Consider the following 21,424-nt stretch of genomic DNA (forward strand, 5'->3'; position numbering starts at 1 on the left):
CCCAGTCCACGAAGTACTAAAGTCTACCCCTCCTTGTCCTTGTAAGAATCTCATCATATATCTGCAACTTATATTGTTCCCCAAGCATATTGCTTGTTGATAGGTACACCTGTTTATGTACGTATATATATGTACTTCCGAGAATTTTCAGAGGAACTACAAAGATGTGCGCCAAATTTTACGAATTTTTTTTTAATACAATTCGTTGACTGTTGTCAACATATTTGTTATATAAGGGGGAGTTTCTTTTGAAACTATAATCAAAATATTTAAAATAAGTCGAGATAATATTCTCCGACGATCTGAAATTATTCGAATGATTTTCCGAGAATCAGAAAGTTTTTTGAATCAGGTTCTATAATTTTTAAATCATAATTAAAAAATTAAATGAATAAATAATTAAATATTAATCGTTAAATAATTAAACCTCGAATAATTAAACTTTTTAAAAGAATATTTGAAATAATATTCCTCAACTAATTTATGTTTAAATAATTTAATAATCTTTAATATTTAATCGAGTTTGAAATAAATATTCACTGGAGAATACTTCTTCATAAATATTGAATAGTAGATAAATATTTCTTGTTCGAACGATAAAGTATAGTTGAGGGAATACGATTTTTGGAAATCGTTTTAATAAAAGTTCGAGGTGTTTCATATTTTGTAAGTGGACGTTGAGTCCTTTTAAAACATACTACTATGGACTTTTAATCGTCCTATAATATCACCGGGATGATCATCGGGTTTTTATCTTAAAATCCCGACCGACTCTCGGTCTTATACTTATACGTCACGCTTAAATCGGAATTAAACATTTTACGATACATACTTATCGTACAACATCGCTACATTATGCGAAAAATTCAATTATTACGTATCATAGCAAACATGGTATTTATGCAATGATAATAAAACAATTATTTCACAACACAACAGTAAATGGAGTTGAGTCCGTAAACTTACCTGGGTATCTCGAGGTGAAGGATGCTCTAGGTTCTGCTCGAAAATCTATAATCATAAACAAAATTCGTTTCCTTAGGTCCCGTGCTAATCTACGGTGACTCGCACTCATGCACTACTTATTATACACCCTCTCAACTTATATTACCCTTGTTATCTCTTTAAGTCCTTATTCACATTATGGTCGCTTCCTTTCCCGGGGTACCTTAAGTCCGTTTTCATTTTCATCATTGGCTCCGCTTATGGATTCTACGGTTTTCTAATTACGCGGTCTCGGCTCCGGTATTTTTATAAAATTGAAAAATCATTATTTTCTCTTGAAATTTTTATGACGGTTATAAAACTCAATTTACTAATCTCTATAAAAATTTCATGATTTATAAATATTTTTAAGTCGATCCTTTTTATTTTCAAAGTTTATAATTCGTAGCAGTTTTTGTCGCGTAAATCACTTTTAGTAAAACGGCCATAACTTTTGATCCGTAAATCAGAATCACGCGATTCAAGTGCCTAAACGATCCTTATAACATTGTATATCATAATCAAGGGTTATTTTTAAAGAAACTATAGTTTACATCTTCGGGACTTTCTGCAGAAACTTAAAGTTACGTTTTGTTCATTTTAACGAGATTACGGTTACGATCGGAGTTTCGTTTATGCCTTAATTCTTTATACTACCACCAACAATCAACATAATATCATCACCACACTAAGTCCTCTCAAGAACATCATGTTTTTGAGGCAGCAACAATCAACCTTAAATCTACTTTGCTAAACATCAAGATTACAACAATACTTCCACCAAAACTAGGTTTACAACTATGTTCTAAAAATATCATGAACTTAAATCTTAAATAAGTTTGGGTTAAAGATTTATACCTTTCTCGAGAGCTTGAGATGTGTTATTGATGATGGTGAAGTCTTGGGAGTGCCTAGTATGGTTTTTGGAACCTAAAACAACCATTAAAATCAAGAAACCAAAGAAGAGTTACTATTCACACTATTCATTATCATCTTTGTTGAATTTATTTTACCCATCAAACCTTTATAAAAAGAGCTCAAAGATTTATCTGACCTTAGTTTGGTTGGTATAAAGCTTGAGAATTAATGGAAGGATATATCCATGGCTAGAGCTTGAAGATTTGAAATTGATTTCTTCTTCTTTTTGGAAGAAGCCGAATGGAGAGTTTAGGGAGAGAGAGTGTGTGTTTTTGTGTTGCTTCTTGGGAGCTTCTTGAAAATAATGCTTGTGATATATTTTATTTGATTGTTATTCTCTATTTTAGATCCTAGGATTTTATTCTTGTTGCCTAATCCTTGGACAAATACTAGCTAGCCTTTGTAGTTTACAAGCTAAGCTAATTAGCTTAGCCCCTTTAGCTTACTATTTGCTAGCCCTTGGTTGATCATCATATATCTTAGCTCACTATTTGATAAAGTAACCATGCTTACTTTTCTACCATGGTTAGTTAGTGCATTACATTTATTTAATCATTTACGCGTTCGCTCGGTCGCTTAAACGTTTTTGTAATAATTTCTCGTAAACGGTTCGCGACATAAATCATTTCATATTTATTCCTTATGTTTTGAATTATAATACTTGGCCATAAATCCGTAGGGTTTTAAATTCGTAATTATATTGTGATTCCCGTAATCCTCGATGATTCATAAATATGGTCGTTTTTCAAAGTACGTTTTCTTCGAAAACTAATAGCGTTTATATACACTCATTTGGTACGCATAATTATAATATCAACTCCGAAACTCATTTTCTCATGCACAACATTGTGTGGGCCAAAAACGTTTTCCCGTCAGTCAGGGTTACTATTCATTAAATATTTTTACAATGTCTTAAAAATTTGATTTATTACAGTCTTCCCCTCTAACAAGGATTCCGTCCCGGAATCAATTAGAAAATAAGTGGGGATATCTATTCCTCATTGCGTCTTCAAGTTCCTAAGTTAACTCTTAGACATTTTGATTGCTCCACAAGATTCTAACCAGCTTCACAGTCTTGTTCCTCAGCACTTGTTCTTTTTGGTCCATTATCCTTACTGGCTGATCAATATAGGTCAGGTCTGGTTGTAAATCTACCTGCTCATATTCTATTACATGTCGCACATCTGCATGGTACTTTCTTAACATGGACACGTGGAACACTTTGTGCACTTGTTGCAGATTAGGAGGCAAGGCGAGCTCGTAAGCTAGAGGTCCTATTCTCCTTAAAATTTAAAAGGGGCCTATGAATCTGGGACTCAGCTTCCCTTTCTTTCCAAATCTCATTACTCCTTTCCACGGAGATACCTTCAACAGCACTGAATCCCCTACTTCATACACTCTATCTTTTTTGGTCTGGTCAGCGTACTTCTTTTGTCTGTCTTGAGTTGCTACCAGTCTCTTCCTGTTGAGTTCCACCATTTATCTGGTTTACTGGACTAACTCGGGTCCTATTATCTTGTGTTCTCCAACTTCATCCCAAAATAGGGGAGAGCGACATCTCCTTCCGTAAAGAACTTTATACGGAGGCATTCCTATGCTAGCGTGATAGCTATTGTTGTAAGCAAATTCGATCAGGGGTAACTGGTCATTCCAATTTCTTTTAAAGTCGATGGCAGACACTCGTAGCATATCTTCTAGGGTCTGAATAGTCCTTTCGCTTTGCCCATCAGTCTGGGGGTGGTAAGCGGTACTCATGTTTAGTCTGGTGCCTACACATTCTTGGAAGCTTCTCCAAAATCGGGAATTAACGTGTGGATCTCGATCTGACACTATAACTACAGGAACGCCGTGTTTCACTACAATTTCCTTCAAGTAAATATCCACCAACTTTTCTATGGTGTACCTTTCATTGATTGGTAGGAAGTGTGCGGACTTGGTCAGTCTATCTATGATAACCCATATGGCGTCGTGATTGGTCTTTGTCCTTGGTAGGCCTGTCACAAAATCCATGGCTATATGCTCCCATTTCCATTCCGGAATTTCCAGGGGCCGTAATAGTCCACTAGGTCGCTGGTGTTCAGCCTTCACTCTATGGCACGTCAAGCACTTGCTGACCCACTCTGCTACTTCTCTCTTCATGTTAGGCCACCAATAATATTCCTTAAGGTCACGGTACATCTTCGTACTTCCTGGGTGGATTGAATATCTGGAGTTGTGCCCTTCGTGCAGCAGCTCGTCATTTAACTTTGCACATTTGAAATCCAAATTTGGGACGCATACCTCATAATCCCTTTCTCTTCCTTCTCGCATCTCACTTCCTCACCAGTCAATGTTCCTCTTTCTTCACTCATCTTCTTTTCCTGACATACTCATATCTTTTCCGTCAGTTCCGGCACTAGCTTAACCTCAAATAATCCTTCTGTCCCTTTACCGGTCACTCTATTTCCATTTTCTCAAATTCTTTAATTAATTCCTCAGATGTCGTTATCATTTTGAGTCTTTCCTTCCTACTAAGGGCGTCAGCCACCACATTGGCTTTATCCGGGTGATACAAAATTTCACAATCGTAGTCCTTAATCAACTCTAACCACCTCCTCTGTCTCATGTTCAGTTCTTTCTGAGTAAAAATATATTTGAGGCTCTTATGGTCTGTGTAAATCTCGCATTTCTCACCGTATAGGTAGTGTCTCCAAATTTTCAGGGCAAACACTATGGCTGCTAATTCTAGATCAAGCGTCGGGTATCTGCTCTCATACTCCTTCAATTGTCGAGAGGCATACGCTATAACTTTTCCGTGCTGTATAAGCACACATCCTAATCCTTTATGCGATATGTCACTGTATATCACAAACTCACCCTTTCCATCGGGAAGAGCGAGCACTAGTGCTGACACCAGTCTCCTTTTCAGTTCCTGAAAGCTTTCCTCACATTTCTCTGTTCATACAAACTTTTCTATCTTCCGGGTAAGTCTAGTCAATGGGCCGGCTATCTTAGCAAAGTCTTGCACGAATCTCCGGTAATATCCTGCTAAACCCACAAAGCTCATAACCTTTGTTGGGGTAATTAAACTTCTTTTCAAAAAAAGAAATAACTAAACTTTTTCATTTATATATAAAATTAATAAAAAGAGTAATATTATGAATATAGCAAATAACTATAACTAATGCCATTGGAGCAAAATTGATTACAGGTTCAATAAAATTTTAGCTAATCATATTTTAGCTAACAGTTTTAGATTTTACCCTTGTAGATGCAGGTTATTACTACTACACAATCCATACCTTCCAGGATTCATTAATGTTTTTTCTTATATATAAATTGTCAAATATCGTGTACAAATCAGGACATTTAAAAGAATTGAAAATATTATACTCATTTGCTGATTGATTTATATCAGTAGTAATATTTTTTATCAAGGTGTTGCAATATATGATGGCCTCTGTGCACTTGCAAGTTTTGACGGAACCGAGCAGAAGGCCAAGGTCATCGACAATATTAATTTTGGCAACTTTCTAGAGTTGGTTACTGAAGTGAGGGAACTTATTCATGATTTTTATTCAAGTCATTATGCTTCATGCTTGGACTACCTTGAAGGTGTACGACCAAATTCGTAGCAAAGCTCTGAAACAGTATATACCTCCATTTGTGTCTGTTTATATACGCATGATAGCCGATACTTTCAAAACCCAAACCCGTGGCTGGGTTAGAGGATGAACCAAATTATTTGAGAACAGAAAATCAAATACAGGCTTGTATAAATTTGCATAACTAAATCTTGTATGGCCAGACATGCTATTTACATCCTTCAGATTATTCTAGCATTTCTTCTGGAATGTCATTAGACATCCGGAGTCTATAGAGTTCTTCAACGAGTTGCATCAAAGGAATTATCATTTGTAGTTAAGCCAAAGTCTTCAAAAAGAAAAAAAAAATAATACTCTTGGACGCAGCTAGTGACTATATTTATAGTGATCAATTAAAACCTAATTTATAGGGTATTCTAGTAATTTTTAGCACATATTTATTATTTTTACAACTTAAATATACATATATGAGTTATATTTAAGGTAAAATTTAACTATAGGACATATAAATAGTTTTGAAATAAAATGGGATATATTTATAAAGTGACCTCTAAATTTGGGACATATTACACAAATTTTCTTTATTTTTATATTACATTCAAATATTTTAAATTATTACTTAAAATTTAACGATTATTATTTACAATATCAAATTGATAAATCAATCAAATATAACTTATTTTACATCTAATAGTGTAATATAATTTTAATAAAAGATATTTAATGTGCAATTTCAGTCCACCGTTTCATCTTTTCTCCTTCCTTCTTCCTATTTAGCTGAACGCACTTCACTTATTCATTTTTACTCCACGAAGTACAAGAGTTCAGCTCCTTTGCAAGGGTAATCCACTTTATCACTATACTTATCTTCTTTTTTAAAATTACAATTGAGTTTATTTTCTCGGGTGAATGAGAGTCGAAACCAGAACTAGTGATATTGTGACAACAATAGAGAAACCCTTACGAATTGACCCACAGAAAGTAGTGTTTATAAGCTTCAGATTTTGCAATTAAAGTTGTTGTTCCATATATTGATATTGTATGAGTTTTGGAATTGTTGTAGCTTTATAGTTAGTAGTATCTCGCGTAATTTATAAGTTGTCTAGATGTTGCGAATTTTGTTTGAAATTTAAGCGTCTGGTTTGCTTTATTTATAATTAGTTCTGTTAACTGTTGCAAAGGTGCTCCTGCATTCTGCTACGATAGAGTTCAATTCGTAACTCTTATCTCCCCTATGATTGAAACTTTATCAACTACAGAAATATGTTGAATAATACTAATGCATTAGGGTATATAGATGTTGGATTTATTTTAATATGAAACTTGTTTTTTTATTTATTTGTTTTCTTTATTCAGTAACTTGCATGCTAGTTTGATTTAGTCGTAACTGTGCGGAGAGTTTCCAGGAGAAGCAGGATAGACTTAGAGATCATATAGGAGTAGTTTGTTTTAGTATTTCCTTGTTTGTAGCCATTTTTCTTTATCTGCATATTCTATATAGTGTACTTCATGAAATAAGAAATATGAACACAGCTTCACGCAAGTCTCTTTTGTTTTTTTTCAGTTTACGTTCAAACAATTGTATCTGCATAGTTTCAGCTTATTTGTTTCCAATATTTGGTATCAGAGCTTAGGTCACATTGTATGCCCAAGTATATGCCAAAGATGACAACAAAGACAAATAAGCTCAAAGAGGGTGCGATTGGTTTAAACTATCCAATGCTGGCAAGAAGTAACTACACAGCCTGGGCACTTAAGATGAAGGTGTTCATGAAAGCACAAGGGGTGTGGAATGCAGTGGAGAAGAAAGAGAAAGGAGGTGTGGTTGATGACAGACAAGACAAGATCGCCCTGGCCACAATATACCAGGGAATTCCTGAAGATGTCTTGTTGTCTCTGGCTGATAAGGAAACAGCAAAGGAAGCCTGAGAGGCCATTCAGACTATGTGTCAAGGTGCGGAGCCTGTGAAAAAAGCCAAGGTTCAGACGTTAAAGAGTGAATTTGAGTCGCTGTGCATGAAAGACGGTGAAATACTAGATGACTTCTATTTGAAACTGAACGGAATGGTGACAAACATACGTGCACTAGGGGAAGAAATCAAGGAGAGTTATGTGGTTAAAAAGCTGCTCCGTGCGGTGCCATCAAAGTTTCTGCAAATTGTTTCCACCATAGAACAATTTGTTGATCTGGAAACGATGTCTGTAGAGGAGGCCATAGGATCGTTAAAAGCTCATGAGGAGCGAGTGAAAGGGCAAGCAGGTGAAAGTGATGGACAACTCCTACTCACAGAAGAAGAGTGGTCTAAGAGGGAAAATGCCGAAGGAAAACTGTTACTAACTAGAGAGGAATGGATTAAAAGAAATGGCAATAAAGGGGCAGCTGAGGGATCTTCAAACCAGAGGTTTCGAGGAAAGGAAAGCACTCATTGGGGGCGTGATAAGAGCATAATACGGTGTTACAACTGTAGTGCATATGGGCACTATGCCGCTGAATGCAAAAAACCACGACGAGAACGGGATCAAAAATAGGAAGTGAACATGGCCCAGATCAATGAAGATGAACCTGCACTATTACTGACAGAACACAGCGGGAAGAGGGACGATATAATGTTGTTGAACGAAGAAAAGGTGGTCCCAAAATTGGGTCAAGGTGATGATCGTGTGGAATCAAATCTGTGGTACTTGGATAATGGGGCGAGCAATCATATGACCGGACTTCGTTCAAAATTCAGGGAGTTGTATGAAAATATAACTGGACAGGTGAAGTTTGGTGACGGATCAACGGTAGATATCAAAGGGAAAGGCTCTATTAGCTTCGTGTGCAAAAATGGAGAAAGACGTACATTGCATGAGGTATATTATATTCCTTTACTTCGTAGTAATATAATTAGTCTCGGGCAACTGTCTGAGGATGGAAATAGGGTTGTTCTGAGTGGAGAGTTTTTGTGGGTACATGATGTTCAAGGAAAACTCCTCATGAAAGTAAAGAGGTCACCAAACAGGTTGTATAAAATGATCATTGAAACAGAGAAGGCAGTGTGCTTGAAGCTGAAAGCTGAGGAATTGTCGTGGTTGTGGCACTCTCGGCTGGGTCATGTAAACTTTCCAGCCTTGTCTCTAATGCACTCAAACCAAATGGTATATGGCATGCCAAAATTTTCTCCGCCGAAGGGCGTGTGCACAGGGTGCTTAATGTCAAAACAAGCAAGAAAGTCTTTCCCACCAAAGGCCAACTATCGTGCAAAAACGGGATTGGAAATGGTGCATGGTGATTTATGCGGTCCTATATCCCCAACCACGTCCGGAGGTAACAAATATTTCTTACTTCTTATCGATGATTTCAGTCGTTGAATGTGGGTTTATATGCTTAAGAGTAAAGATGAGGCATTGGCTATATTTAAGAAATTCAAGGCACGTGTGGAAAATGAAACAACCAAAAGAATAAAAGTGTTCAGAACAGACCGTGGGGGAGAGTTTTGTTCTCAATATTTTAAAGTGTTCTGCGAAGAAAGTGGTATAACACGGCATTACACGGCTCCGTACTCCCCCCAACAGAATGGAGTAGTGGAGCGCAGGAACCGCACTGTTGTCGCCATGGCACGAAGTCTGTTGAAACAAATGGGGTTACCATTAATTTTGTGGGGAGAGGCTATAAGGCACTCGGTTTATCTACTCAACAGATTACCTACTCGCTCAATGAATGAACGAACCCCATATGAGGCATGGAAGGGAACAAAACCAGGCATTGGGCATGTAAGGGTGTTTGGTTGTTTAGCTCACATGAAAGTTCGTGGGAATCACTTAAAAAAATTGGATGACAGAAGTAAAGTGATTGTGCATTTAGGTAATGAACCTGGAACCAAAGCATATCGCTTATACGATCCCAAGAATAACAACATACTGGTGAGCAGAGACGTAGTTTTTGAGGAGGAAAAAACGTGGACATGGAATCAAGGCCAGCAAACTGAATTGATGGAACATCAACACACTTTCACTGTTGTTGATGGTTTTACACAGGATGAAATGGTTGAAGCAGATGCACATCAGACGGACGCAGACTCTGATGGTGATGCAACAATGCCCCAGTCACAAATATTCACACATGGATCCGAAAATGAAGATGCAGAAAATAGCAGTGAGCCAAGGAGGTTCAAGTCCATTGGTGACATATACAATGAAACAGAAGAAATCGAATTGGATGATGAATTACTTCTCATGGGCATTGATGAGCCGAGAAATTATAGTCAGGCTGCTAAAGAACGTAACTGGAGGCAGGCAATGCAACAAGAGATGGATTCGATCGAACAAAATAATACTTGGAAGCTGACAGAGCTACCGGTTGAGCCGAGAAATTATAGTAAGGCTCAAGTGGATTTACAAAATAAAGAGAGGTGCGGATGGAGAAATTATAAAGTATAAAGCACGACTCGTGGCCAAGGGGTATGTGCAGGAACAAGGGGTAGACTTCGATGAAATTTTTGCCCCAGTTACCAGACTTGAAACCGTTCGCTTGTTGTTAGCACTAGCAGCAAAGTGTGGCTGGCAGGTACATCATTTAGATGTGAAGACTGCTTTTTTGAATGGTGAAATACTGGAGGAAATCTATGTAACACAGCCAGAAGGGTTTGTTAAAAGTGGGCAAGAGCATCTGGTATATAAATTGATAAAAGCCCTTTATGGTCTACGTCAGGCACCGCGTGCTTGGTACGCTAAACTGAACAAAAGTCTCGAATGTATGGGCTTCACAAGGTGTCCACACGAGCATGCAGTTTATACAAAATGCAAAGGGGGAGAAGTTTTTGTCATTGGTGTATACGTAGATGATCTTTTGATCACAGGGACGAGTGTTACTGCTATCAATGAGTTTAAACAGCAAATGAACAGCAAATTCGAAATGAACAACCTGGGTAAACTGTCTTACTACTTGGGAATAGAGGTAAAACAAGGAGAAGGATATATTGAGTTGAAGCAGACAGGGTATGCCAAAAAGGTGTTGGAAAGAGCAGGAATGGGAGAGTGTAATCCTACAAAATTTCCAATGGACCCAAAGGAACGTATTACTAAGGATGAAGGAGGTATTCAGGTAGACTCAACGGAGTACAAGAGCATGGTTTGGGGGCTTCGTTATCTTGTTCACACACATCCTGACATAGCGTATGCGGTGGGAATGGTAAGTCGATTCATGGAGAAACCGACGGTGCTGCACAAAAATGCTGTGAAACGTATACTAAGGTATGTGAAGGGGACCTTGGATTTTTGTCTGGTATATTCGAAAAACAGCGGCAATAATATGCTCGTGGGCTATTCAGATAGTGACTTAGCTGGGCAAACGGACGACAGGAAAAGTACAGGGGGCGTGTCTTTTTATCTGAATAATAGCTTGATCACCTAGGTGTCACAAAAGCAAAGATGTGTTGCTTTGTCCTCATGTGAGGCTAAATTCATGGCAGCCACTGCTGCTGCTTGTCAGGCCATCTGGCTGAGAAATTTGCTGAGTAAAATAACAGGAGAAAATGTTGGTCCAGTCATTCTGTATATCGATAACAAGTCTGCGATTGATCTAGCTAAGAACCCGGTCTTCCATAGAAGAAGCAACCATATAGATATACGCTATCACTTCATCCGTGAATGCGTTGAGCATAGGGAAATTGTTATCAGGCACGTGAGCTCAAATTTGCAGTGTGCAGACATTCTAACAAAGGCACTCAGTACTGTTAAGTTTGAAAGAATGAGAAAGTTGTTGGGTGTCAAAGAGCTGGAGAAATAAGTTTCAAATTAAGGGAGAGATTGTTGGATTTATTTTAATATGAAACTTGTTTTTTTATTTATTTGTTTTCATTATTCAGTAACTTGCATTCTAGTTTGATTTAGTCATAACTGTGCGGAGAGTTTCCAGGAGAAGCAGGATAGACTTAGAGATCATGTAGGAGTAGTTTGTTTTAGTAGTTCCTTGTTTGTAGCCATTTTTCTTTATCTGCATATTCTATATAGTGTACTTCATGAAATAAGAAATATGAACACAGCTTCACGCAAGTCTCTTTTGTTTTTTTTCAGTTTACGTTCAAACAATTGTATCTGCATAGTTTCAGCTTATTTGTTTCCAATAATAGCTTTATGGACCTACACTTTGCCCACTCCTGAGTGCATGTTAATGTTAGTGTGCAAACTCTAATTTTTCTCGTTTTTAATGAATGACTGACAGATAGTTGCAGAGAATCGAGAATGGACAGGTTAGTTTTCAAATTGACATAAATGTCTTTTGATTGTCTGGGGTTGTAGAAACTAGTGTTTCTCAAAGTGCGAATTCCCTTGCAGATAACCGTTGATGGCACGATTGTTACAGACCCTATCAAAGTTCTAAGGTATTGTGGTATATTGGTTTGATTTAGTAGTTAGTACATCTTTGTACTATTTTTTGATAAGCTTGATACTAGTGCTGCTTCAGAATTGCAATATCATCGAATTCCTTGGAGAGAACCTGATGCACCATACTTGCTTGGAGTTCTATTTGAAGATGATCATTTGGTACACTACAAGAAAAATGTCATCAGACAACACCCATCAGACAACGCTTGACCAAAAAAGTGTTGCCCAGAAATTTTACACAACAGTTTTTTAAAAACCAGAAAACGGGTGTTGTGTGAATCCCTTTACTACAATAGGTTTAAAACTGTTGTCTAGCATATCGTATCAGACAACCGTTTTATGAGATAAGGTGTTGTTTAAATAAAAAGATTTCATCATTCCTACAATGCTTTAAAAACTATTGTCTAGGTAATCGACACAGATAAGCCTTTCTAAAGATATGTTGTGCAAATGAGGTAGTTTGTACAACAGTTTAATTTTGCATTGTCTGAAAGTAATGGAGACAACGTTGTGAAACACCGTTGTTGGAATGAGATAAGTGTTTTCTCAATGGATTAGTTAAGCTGGAATCAAACAACGTACTTCCATTGTGTTGTCTAAATATCACTTGACATACAAGTGTTTTTATTCTGTTGTATGTCACGACATCACACAAGCGTTTTGCTCATAAAACCATTGTCACTTGTAATCGTGAGCTGGTATAATGAGAGACGTTCATTAAGAGGAGATGAGGTGGCACCATGTGATTGGTGAAAAAACATTCACTTGGATTGCTGAGTTGGTGTAATAAGAGCAGTTGATTGAAAGTATATTTAATATCAGCCATTAGATTAAAAAACGCTGCTACGCTTACACAACAGCTTTTGTTCAAATAAATGTTGTCAATGTTCATCTAAGACAACCTTTTTTCATAGAAAACCGTTGTCTGTAAGTCTGATTCTTGAAATTTCAGAAGCATTGCTTGTGATGAGGTGGCACCATGTGATTGGTGAAAAAACATTCACTTGGATTGTTGAGTTGGTGTAATTAGAGCCGTTGATTAAAAGTAGATTTAATATCAGCCGTAGGATTTAAAAAAGTTGATCATCTAAAACAACGGTTTTTTTTTCAAAAAAACTGTTGTCACTATTTATTTCAGACAAGACTTTTTCATAGAAAACCGTTGGATGTTGCCCCGTACTAGATTTTTTTCCATACCCGATAAAAGAGATAATTTTTTAAAATTATTTTTTAGATGATCCAACCGTACGGATGTTAAGAAATACTTATTTTAGTCACATGAAAAAAGTATTAAAAAATTTCAAATTCATCTCGAATGTCAAGATTAGAAAAATCTGGTAAAAGCACTACTTCCCAACACGGGATTCGTTCCCGATGAACAAGATAAATTTTTTAAATGATTTTTTTGACGATCCAACCGTACGGATGTGAAGATATACTTATTTTAGTCACATGAAAAAAGTATTAAAAAATTTCAAATTCATCTCGAATGTCAGGTTTAGAAAAATCTGGTAAAAGCACTACTTCCCAACATGAAATTCTTTCCCGATGAACAAGATAATTTTTTTAAATGATTTTTTCAATGATCCAACCGTACGGATGTTAAGATATACTTATTTTAGTCACATGAAAAAAGTATTAAAAAATTTCAAATTCATCTCGAATGTCAGGATTAGAAAAATCTGGTAAAAGCACTTCTTCCCAACACGGGATTCGTTCCCGATGAACAAGATAAATTTTTTAAAAGATTTTTTCACACTTGTTTGTGATGAGGTTGCACCATGTGATTGGTGAAAAAACATTCACTTGGATTGCTGAGTTGGTGTAAAAGAGCAGTTGATTGAATGTATATTTAATATCAGCCATTAGATTAAAAAACGCTGCTACGCTTACACAACAGCTTTTGTTCAAATAAATGTTGTCAATGTTCATCTAAGACAACCTTTTTTCATAAAAAACCGTTGTATGTAAGTCTGATTCTTGAAATTTCTGAAGTGTTGCTTGTGATGAGGTGGCACCATGTGACTGGGGAAAAAACATTCACTTGGATTGTTGAGTTGGTGTAATTAGAGCCGTTGATTAAAAGTAGATTTAATATCAGCCGTAAGATTTAAAAAAGTTGATCATCTAAGACAACGGTTTTTATCAAAAACCCTGTTATCACAATTTATTTCAAACAAGACTTTTTCATAAAAAACCGTTGGGTGTTGCCTCGTACTAGATTTTTTTCATACCTGATGAAAAAGATAAATTTTTTTAATGATTTTTTAGAGGATCCAACCGTACGGATATTAAGAAATACTCATTTTAGTCACATGAAAAAAGTATTAAAATATTTGAAATTCATCTCGAATGTCAGGATTAGAAAAATCTGGTAAAAGTACCCCTCCCGACAACGAGACTCGTTCCCGATTTACAGGATTAATTTTTTAAAATGATTTTTCGACGATCCAACCGTACGGATATTAGGATATATCGATTTTAGTCATAAGAAAAAATTATTAAAAAATTTGAAATTCATTTTGCATGCCAATATTAGAAAAATCTGGTAAAAGTACCCCTCCCGACAACGAGACTCGTTCCCGATTTACAGGATTAATTTTTTAAAATGATTTTTCGACGATCCAACCGTACGGATGTTAGGATATATCGATTTTAGTCATAAGAAAAAATTATTAAAAAATTTGAAATTCATTTTGCATGTCAGGATTAGAAAAATCTGGTAAAAGTACCCCTCCCGACAACGAGACTCGTTCCCGATTTACAAGATTAATTTTTTAAAATGATTTTTCGATGATCCAACCATACGGATGTTAAGATATATCGATTTTAGTCATAAGAACAAATTATTAAAAAAATTGAAATTCATTTTGCATGCCAGGATTAGAAAAATCTGGTAAAAGTACCCCTCCCGACAACGAGACTCGTTCCCGATTTACAGGATTAATTTTTTAAAATGATTTTTCGACGATCCAACCGTACGGATGTTAAGATATATCGATTTTAGTCATAAGAAAAAATTATTAAAAAATTTGAAATTCATTTTGCATGCCAGGATTAGAAAAATCTGGTAAAAGTACCCCTCCCGACAACGAGACTTGTTCCCGATTTACAGGATTAATTTTTTAAAATGATTTTTCGGCGATCCAACCGTACGGATGTTAAGATATATCGATTTTAGTCATAAGAAAAAATTATTAAAAAATTTGAAATTCATTTTGCATGCCAGGATTAGAAAAATCGGGTAAAAGTACCCCTCCCGACTACGAGACTCGTTCCCGATTTACAGGATTAATTTTTTAAAATGATTTTTTCGACGATCCAACCGTACGGATGTTAAGATATATCAATTTTAGTCATATGAAAAAATTATTAAAAAATTTGAAGTCCATCTTGCAAGACAGGATTAGAAAAATCTGGTAAAAGTACCCCTCCCAACAACGAGACTCGTTCCAGATTTACAAGATTAATTTTAAAAATGATTTTTTTGACGATCCAACCGTACGGATGTTAAGATATATCAATTTTAGTCATATGAAAAAATTATTAAAAAATTTGAACTTCATCTTGCATGTCAGGATAAGAAAAATCCGGTAAAAGTACCCCTCCCGACAACAAGACTCGTTCCCGATTTACAAGATTAATTTTTAAATGGTTTTAGGATCATTTTGCATAATATTAATATATATTAACGTTAGTTATATAGAAAAATAATTGAAATTTTTTCAAATTTGTTTCAAATAATTTTATATAAAAAATTATGTGAAATTATTTAAAATAAATATTATTCTATTAATATAAAGTACAATAAAGATAAGTATTTAATTATAATATATAAATAAATAAATAGGAATAGAAAAATTTGGTAAAAGCGCGACTTCCGAACACGAGACTCATCCCCGATTAACTAAATAAAATTTTTAAATAATTTTTTCGACGATCCAGCCGTACTGATGTGTACATAAATTATTATTTTTTTGCTAAATGATACATAAATTCATTTAATTCATATAAAAAAGTATTAAAAAATTTCAAATTTATCTTGAATGTCAAGATTAGAAAAATCTGGTAAAAACACTACTTCTGAATATGAGACTCGTACGATAAATTTTTTAAATGATTTTTTCAATGATACAAGATGTTTAGATATACTTATTTCATTCATATTAAAAATTATTAAAAAATTTCAAATTTATCTTGAATGAAAGGAATATAAAAATCTTGTAAAAGCACTACTTTTGAACACCATACTCATCCCCGATTAACGCTCCAATGGTACTGATGTAGTGATTTTATTTATTTAAAAGTATTTTAAAATTTTTACGTTACACTTGAACAACAAAAAAATCTAGTAGGAGCACTATTTTTTTAAATGAGATTGCTTAAATGTGCGTAATATTAAGATCTTGAAATTAATTTTAATTCTGTTTCATAAACATATAATAAAAATAACTAAATTTTCTAACAATACATGTAATCAAAAATTATTATTTTTTTCCTTTGTCACCTAAATTTAAAGTTTTTATTTAGTAAATTATTTTAAATTCCCCCGTATTGTTTCATCCCCCTTTGTCAATATTTCAGTTCCCCCTTAAATTACAAATCCCCCTTTTATCTCTCACAAACACTACGGCCATAACCCTAAATATGGGCCGGCTCTATCTTTTTCTCTCATAGCTGCTCTTTCCCTCTCCCACCCTCTCCCCTAACTCCTCTATCTCCCATTTTTCTCCACCTCAATATGTCACCGTCTTTGCTATTAGAACCCTATTTTATCCATGTCAAATTTTCTCTAAACTCTCATCTCTTTCAATTCAAATTGAAAACCAGGTCTTTTAAGGAATAACCCCAACTTAATTTATTCAAAAGCTAGATTCTCAGACACAAACCATTGTTCGATTTGTTAAGCGAAAGGTATTTACTTGTCTTGTTTTTTTTGTTTTTTGTTTACCTTGTATTGAATTCTTATATATTGAATTTGGGGATTTTTATTGGTGTGTGTTTTAATTAGTTAAAAACCGATTTCTGTTGTATATTTTTCCTTTTTCCTTTATGGTTAGGGAGCTCTGTTTTGTCTCTCACCCTGTTCTTTTAGCCTTATGTTCCCAATGCTCTTGAGTTTGTGGTTTTATTACAATTTCTTAACTTTTTATGCTTTTTTCATGGTTGAGTTGGTAAACTAAATTAAAGCAACAGAGATTATCTTGCAATTGCTGATTGATTCTAATTTTATAGTCCGTAGATGACGAAAGTGAGGGCGAGTTCTTAAAACTGAAAGCAACCATTGAGTGGCTTCTTTGTGACAACACTGCACCAGTCAATAAGAAAGTAATGTATGAGGTTGGTTGTTCTTTATTTTTTTCAATCTTCCCGCTTCTATGTTACGGTATCATTACTCCTATTCATTTGCTTCATAAAAAGTCAAAACAGTCATCAGTATTAGCTTTTAGCATGCTAAACCCCTTATACTTGTGGTCATGAAACAGGAATTTCAGAATGACAAACAAAGAAGGAAGAGATTGAAACTCCTCAAATACGAAACTGTATGATATGGCCTGAACTGTATCACATCTTTACTTGTATCTTTCATTTGTTATTCATTTCTAAAATTTTCTCGCCAGTTAAGATATTAAAGAAATAGTCTAGTTCTTAGTTGACTTCATTTAGTAACTAGTAAGATTGAAATTGTGATATAAAAATGATCTGTCTTGAGACAACTGTTGAATGATTTTGCAATGACAGATGGTTTCTTTTTATTCAACTAGTGAACAAAACAAGATATGTTACTAGTAGTGTCTACCAGTAGGTATAGTTAATCTAGCAGGCTTATTTGTTAAGGTGCAGTCTGGATTGCGACTTAAGAGCTATGAGTACCCGTGGGGATACATTTTTATAGAATTCCTGATATTTCACTTTTGGAGAATGTACATAACAAATTATTCTTGTTAATAATGTATATAGATTTAGTGTGACTAGCTCTTTTGCATCCTGCAGTTCGTATTGTTCTCCCACTCAGCTAACAATATTCATAATTGTGTCCCCTGAATTTTAAGTTCAGTTCCCCCATAAAGTATAACATTTATTTATTTTATGCGTAGAAAATATCCGTGAAAGAAAAATATAAGTTGTTATATTATAGTGTTAAGGGAGTTCTTATTTCTTAGGAAAAATAATATGTATCGCTTTTACTTCATAAGTTCAGTGTACAAGTGAAGGTATGACGTAGCAATGTAGCTTAAGAAGTCTATGTACTGATTTATTAGCAACACTAATGATGATGTGTTGAACAGGTGTTTTCAAATGATGTACTGATGGGAGAATATTATGCCAGTAGTACTGTACGTTTCTGTAGTAGTGTCTGTAACCTTAAATGTTGAAATATGGATGTTTATTTTAAGGGTTTTTGAAACTATTTTTAGGTAATCAGCTAGCTACAAAGCAGCTGAACTATTTACGAAAAAAGAAGCATAATTATGGATTACTTTACAAATCTATGTGCCCTGGTTTACAAATTGCCTTCTGTATATGTTTGTGGCCTCCTTTTATTTGGAAATTTTGAGAACCTAGCATGTAGTTTGTCAATCTTATTTTAAGTGAATTTTATGTGTACTTCGACTTTCTCTACAGATTGTCGGGATAGATGATTTGAAAAAGGAGGTTGACAAAAGAGGAAAAGATGAAGTTGTAACAAGCAGGACCTCCCAATCTTCACCAAGAGAAACTGTGAGGAAAGGTGGTATCTTTACAAAGCAGGACATTGACAGTCTCTTCATGGAAGTGAGCCAGGTGACACTATGGGCATTTGTTTATTTTCTATTACGTCTTGGTTTGATTTCACTTTATATTAAGAGATCCAGTTCTTTGTTTTTCTTATAATGCAGGAAGGAAAAGAATATTAACTTAAGAGTGGTTGTCGATTTATTTTGAAGATTGTTTTCTCCAGATTGGGAAATTGCCTATCACAAGCTGTAATGATATTGCAAGGACAACATAGCTCTTGCGGAAAACGTGAAGAGAACCTGAAAAGGCCAAGTGAGCTCTGAGTAGCCAACATCAAATCCTTGTAGACTCTATATTTTCTTTAATTTTTAGTAGAAATCTTAGACTCATGAAGGCAGTGATATCAATATGCTTTTAGCTTTTGTATAACTATGTTGTTGTAATTTTCGATCATGGATTAACTTTAGAACTTTTGTTTAGATTTGCAAAGTTAATTTCATTTGATTACTTGTTATATTTTGTGAAAGACAACGCTTTTAAGAACCAAGCTTCATTAAAATATCATGTCTTTAATACTAAAACAATGCTTTCGAACACAAAACTTTGGTGCAAAATTAACTTTCACAACACTAGTAAACCATTGTCTATATAATATTAAGATATTGTATCAAAGGTATTCATGCAATACGTTTGGACAAATAAACAGTTGTATGTATCTGATCATGCCATACATTAAAATCCAAAACTGTTGTGTGTAGAGATTTATTACAAGAGTTCTACGAACTCAATTTCATTTTTGTTGTCTATCTGAATACACAACAACGTTTATACAACAATAAGTGTTGTAAGATTGGCTTTAATGTTATACCTTACACAACGGTTTTCTGAGTTTCTGAGAACCCTTGAGTAATGTCGCTTGTTACGACGAAAACAAGCAAAAAACGTTGTCTTTTCTGGATGTAATACAACGGGCTTAATCCATAATCATTGTCTGTATAATCTCAGACAATATTTTTTAGCCGTTGTCTGATCCAACTAACAGACGGCGGCTCAATAGTCAACGGAAAAATAGGGTATCAGACAACGGACATAAACCGTTGTTGAAGCTTGTTTTCCTTGTAGTGATATAACAAACTTCAGTCTCATCGTCCAGAGTATAATATATATAGTTGCATATTTTTTAAAGTTTAAAGTCTATGTATGCAGATTAATAGGAAGTTAAATAGGGTGCATTTAAGTCTTATCAGATATTTATCTGAATTTATTGTTTTATGGCCTTTCTTTGGTTCTCCTTCTGTTTCCCAGAAGAAGTTGTATTGTAATCTTCTATTTTACTTTAGGGTCCACAAGTATGACGAAAAGAAAAACCCTTTGCAAGCTATCTTACAAATGTGGCTCTAATGAGATGATTTGTGTGTAAACATAAGATATATAGATGTCAGGTTCACTTATTTGATGGTTTCTTTTTAATGTTGAGGTGTATATAGTGTATACAGATTGCACTAGACAAGCCATCCGGTCTCCAAGTTTTACCGGGAGGACTATTCCAGCACCGGACTGTTTTGACTCAATTACAGTGGCACGCAATCAAACAAAGTTCTATATTTGCATGTCAACAGACAAACCCTGTCCCTGTTCATCGTCTTGGAAGAGGTACATCAGGTATGTTCTCAGTATCATATCTGTATCTGACCAAATTAAGCACAATTAAGATTATAGTTGAAATTGTGTATTTAATTAATAAAATAAATAGTATGAAATAATATTGATGATTTTCCAAAGTATATGGCCGGAGATAATAATGGTTAAAAGGTACCATTGTGCTTTTAAGAAATGCATTCATGTATTTGGATTTTGGATACATTACTTTATAGTTGGAGGACGGCAAGAATTTCTTTTATTTCTTGCCTCATAACCTATGGAGGCTGTTAGACTATTGTGACTTATTTGTGGATAATATTCATACTAAATCTTTACTTGTGGTGAATTTAACTAATTTTTAATCTTTTTATGTAAAATAAAAAATGGTAATCCTGCAATTGTCTTCCCCCTCCCCTTTTTTTGTCTTAGGAATATTGCTTTGTGCAAAGACAAAGCTTGCAAAAGCTCGTATATCGGCATATTTTGCAGATGGAACCTCAACTCTTGGGAGTACTTGGTCAGAGACATGCTATACTATTTTCGTGCACTTAAAAATGCTTATTTGTGATTGATGTCCAAGTGCAATTATGTCTTACCTCTAGAAAATAGTCAAATGATAGTATTTTCTTATTTTCGATAGTTGTTTGATTTAGAAAAATATATTACTGATTTATTTATTTATTGGCTCCATTTGTTTACAGGAAAATAACCTGAGTTTGGAAAATAAGTTTTTGGAATATTATTTTCTAAGATCCCACAAGATTTTCTGAAAAATAATTTAGATTCCTTTGTAAAGTTCTAAATCATTGTTTTAATGAACTGTTCCAAGAATCTGGAAATTGTTTACCCTAAAATGGTAACAGTTTCCGAATATCCTCCTTAGAAATACATTTTATTATATTTGAACTACACAGAAATCAGGATTTTGTTTGTCTTAGACCAAACAAATGGATAATCAGAAATTTGTTTTAGCCAAATTAAACAGACTTTAGAAGATCATTAAAATATATTCTGAATCGATATTTTTTGCGAAACTGATGTAGCTCAAGTCCAAAATATTTACGTGCATGGCATGCTCACGTAAAATAAAATAATTGTATGAAGTTGTTTTTGTTGGTGGTTGTTGACAACAAATCTTCCTGTAGTTGTGGACCCTTGGGAGTTAAGTTCATCTGCTATTATATAAGTTTAAATACTGAATCTTTTCTTTC

The 21,424-nt window shown here is 34.7% G+C and overlaps 1 pseudogene; it reads left to right on the forward strand.

Moving 5' to 3' along the window:
• The window catches only part of LOC141686696 (RNA pseudouridine synthase 5-like), a 30,387-nt pseudogene extending 9,602 nt beyond the window's left edge, over positions 1 to 20,785 (forward strand).
• The last annotated feature ends 639 nt before the right edge of the window (positions 20,786 to 21,424 follow it).

Source organism: Apium graveolens, chromosome 2, assembly GCF_009905375.1.
Source record: "Apium graveolens cultivar Ventura chromosome 2, ASM990537v1, whole genome shotgun sequence".
Classification (NCBI taxonomy): domain Eukaryota; kingdom Viridiplantae; phylum Streptophyta; class Magnoliopsida; order Apiales; family Apiaceae; genus Apium; species Apium graveolens.